At 37.6% G+C, this 4,097-nt stretch overlaps 1 pseudogene; it reads left to right on the top strand.

The window, feature by feature from the left end:
* Nucleotides 1-1,608: 1,608 nt before the first annotated feature.
* LOC132305927 (small nucleolar RNA R71) lies at nucleotides 1,609-1,709 on the top strand (annotated as a pseudogene).
* The last annotated feature ends 2,388 nt before the right edge of the window (nucleotides 1,710-4,097 follow it).

The raw sequence follows: 4,097 nt of genomic DNA on the forward strand, positions 1-4,097 counted from the left end.
AGGTTAACACTAGCCCCTAAGTCAAGAAGTGCCCGGTTGATGACATGTTCACCAATGACACAAGATGTTGTAGGTGCACCGGGGTCCTTAAACTTTGGCAAAGTGTTGTGTTGTAGAATGGAACTCACTTGTTCGGTTAAGACCACCTTTTTTGATGTTTGGCTCTTGTTCTTCCGCTTTTGGGTGCATAAGTCCTTCAAGAATTTGGCATAAGCCTGAATTTGCTTAATTGCATCCAAAAGTGGAAAATTGACTATGACTTGCCTAAACATATCCATTATCTCATTGTTCTTGGTCTTTTGCCTTTCTTTTGAAATGGACCCTTTCAAGGCGTCCGGAAATGGAGCTTTTTCAAAAACTCTTTCAGCATTTTCTTTCAAAGAATTTTCAACATTGGACTTGTTCGATTCATTGGATTTCAAATCACTTTTCAAAGAAGAATCATGAATAACATTTTTCAAAGAACTTTTCTCAAACACATTTTTCAACACTGTTTTCAATGAATCTCTTTGGAAATCATCTTTCAACTCACAATTTGAGGGCTTCTCATTCTCAAGATCATGCAAATGCAATGAAGGAATAGTGTATGGAACGGGACGGGTAACAACTTGAGGTTGTACCGGTTCACTCTCTTCATTAGGCATTCTAACTTGATTGTCTACTACCCTACCACTTCTTAAGGTTGTTACCGCATTGACATGCTCAACATTATGCCCTTCCAATGAGGATTTGGTTTCTACAACACATTGTTGTTTGATTGGGGCATTCACGTGCATCTTTCCCTTCTCTCTAGCATTAAGTGTTTCAGCTATTTGCCCTACTTGGGTTTCTAGCTTGGCAATTGATTGAGAATGAGAATGCAACAATTGAGTATTTGCTTCTAGAGTGCCCAAAGCATTTAAAACCTTTTCCTCAAAAGCGGAACCTCTAGAATTTCCTTGAGAATATGATTGGTTAGGAAAATGAGAATTAGCAAATTGATTTCCTTGTGAGTTATATGGTCTTGAACCTTGGGATCCTTGGTTTTGAAGTGGAGGTGGAATGTATTTCCCTTGAAAACCGCCTTGGGAAGAGTTTGAGCCCTCCCTTTGGTTTTTCCAAGAAAAATTAGGATGATTCCTCCAACCGGGATTGTAATGGTTACCATAAGGATTGTTCCCTTGGTTCACAAATGTTGCATTAACTTGCTCAATGGGTTCATTTTGAATTTGTCCATTAGGATAATTAGAAGTAGAATGAAGAACACTAGAACAAGTTATACATGATTCATTTTGAGCTCTAGGAGAATGATTAGGAAAGGAAGACACTTGATTAGCTAAGTTTTGATTGATCAATTGATCAAACTTTTGAGATAAAGACTTCATCTCGGCAGTTATATCATTTGAGTGGTCAACTTGATGTAAGCCAACACTCTTCCTACCTTGAGAATTTCTATCATTCCTAGATGACAATGTTCTATGCAAAGAGTTTTCACTCATGCTCTCATAAAGACTCCACACGTCTTCCTCTTGCCTGTCTATATAAGAACCTCCCATTGAAGCATCAACCATGCCTTTATAATTGTCCGATAAGCTTTCAAAGAAGAATTGGACCAATTGCCATTTAGGCATGTCATGGTGAGGACACTTCCTAAGCAATTCATTGAAGCGTTCCCATGCCTCGTGGAAAGTTTCTCCCTCCCCATGTGTGAATTCCCTAATGGTGGTTCTCATAGCATTGGTCTTCGAAACCGGATAGTACTTTTTCAAAAATTCTTGTTGCATTTCTGCCCAAGAAGTTATAGAAAAAGGCCTAAGGTTGTTAAACCAATACTTCGCCTTATCTTTAAGGGTGAATGGAAAAAGTTTCAGCCTTAAAACTTCTTCCGGCATGTCCGTGTATCGAACGGTAGAACAAACTTCAATAAACTCATCCAAATGCTTGTAAGGTTCTTCACTAGGAAGTCCATGAAAGTTAGGTAGCATTTAGATAGTTTGTGCTTTAATCTCATAATGGTGTGCTCTAAATGGTGGCAATTGAATGCATGTGGGTGCATTATACTCATTAGGCACATAGTGATCTCTCAATGCGAGTGGTGGATTAGCAACTTGAGGTGCAATATGGACACCCTGGTTATATCGAGCTTGATTAATGATGGGGGGTTGTGGTGCATACATTGGCCTTGGAATTCCCATTGGAATTTGGCCTTGTTGTTGAGGAGGTTGATGAATGTATGGCCTAGGCATGCCTAATGGAACTTGCATATTATCATTTTGCACATTAGGGTGAAGGATGCCTTGTTGGTCTATGTGACCAAGGTCTTCAACATGATCATCATTGAGAGCGTCCATTGGTAGATTGGTTCTATGTGAACTTCCTCTTCCCCTTGGATTCCTAATAGTGGATTCTAAATGCAAATCAAGAGGGACAAGAGTAGGTCTCAATGAATGACGACCATGCATGCACAATGCAACACGAATAAGCAACTTTCTCAACAATGCAATTAAACTTCACAACCACAATTTTCAAATGCAATGTATGTCAAATAAATGCCTCCACGTGGGCCCCCGATTTAACTAAGGAGATTGAGTAAGAAGGTCTCACAATAGTCCTTTAGCACTTCAACTCCAAATTTAAAAGCTTAGCATAGCAAAAATTTTTTAACAACTCTTCATTTTAAGCATTTTTCCTTTGCTTTGCTTTGCTCCTTAGCTTGGAAGTTCTTTGCTAGCTCCTTGCTCAACGCACCTTGTTAATGAAGAACAAACTTAATAAGTAATCAAAAACAGAAAATAAAAAGAAAGTAAAGACACGATCAAAAGAGTACTAATCCTAATTGAATTTCACAATTCGACGTTGCCAATTTAAAATCCCCGGCAACGGCGCCAAAATCTGACGACGGCCGTTCCAATACGCCAAACTGAATGTAGTGAATGTGTGGTTCAAGAAAAGCCTTTAATGTCAAATTTAAATTTATAAAAACCACTACCAACACCACTACTAACGTAGCAAGAGTGAGTATGGATCATCCCAAGGGATTATACGTGTTGGAATTTCAACTTCGACTCTAGCGTACCAAATGATTGCAAAAGAGAATTGGGTTGGTTGATTACTTCTAGAAAAGAATTAATTAAAATGCAATAAGATAAAGAGTAAGTAAGAAGGAAAGGTCTTGGGGTGTAGAGATCACCACCAAACAATACTATTCCAAACCATAATCAAGTGACTAATGAGGGAAATGAATGTGTTGCAACAATGTTGTGTGTGTAAAAGACATTCAATTGGTAAGGGTGACTCAACAAGTGCAAATTGTCTCAATCAACATGTGTGAGGCCACAATACATCTATTGGTAGAGGAATATATTGTCTAGACATCATGTGAAGAGAACAAAATATCAAATCAAGTCATTGAATCTTTCATTAAGCTCATAGTCCAAGCAATCCATAAGGATGACTTAGTTAAACATGCATTATCTAAACATCATGTGAGAGGCCACAATTTATCTATTGGGAGAGGAATAAATTGTTTAAACACATGTGAAAGATACAACATATCATAACTAGTCATTAATCATTCATTAAGCTCACAATCCACATACAACACAATATTATAGGAATATGCCATTTGGACTCACAAGCATGGAACATCAAACATCAAGAGTAGATTGTCCTCCCATCTAACATTATACTACCACTACACTAAATCTACACTACTAGCATGAAAATAAAGCTATCTAGACTAGGGGAGAGGCACAAGCCATCAAGAATAGGCATAAACCATCAAATGAACCAAAATAGCATTCATTAAGCATATCATCTTGATAATCTCTAGATCTATAGCATCAATACACATAGACATGCATCAAAAACACTAAATCTAGAGATAAGCACATGAATATCCTACTCTAGCATACATAGACATATGGGTTGAATAGAATAGTTAATTGGAAGCATTAAACCATACAAACCATGAAATAATAAAGATTTATATATACATGAATATCAAGATGTATCATACAACACTAATCCCTCAATAATACACAAGATTAGAGTATAGAAAGCATGCTTAGGGCTAACTCTAGCCCCAAGAAGATGTCTAGCCACTCATGGTAGTGATG

The sequence above is a fragment of the Cornus florida genome, unplaced genomic scaffold (genome assembly GCF_030987335.1).
Source record: "Cornus florida cultivar Cherokee Brave unplaced genomic scaffold, ASM3098733v1 CherokeeBrave_3.0.0_Hap2_Chr04, whole genome shotgun sequence".
Taxonomy (NCBI): Eukaryota; Viridiplantae; Streptophyta; class Magnoliopsida; order Cornales; family Cornaceae; genus Cornus; species Cornus florida.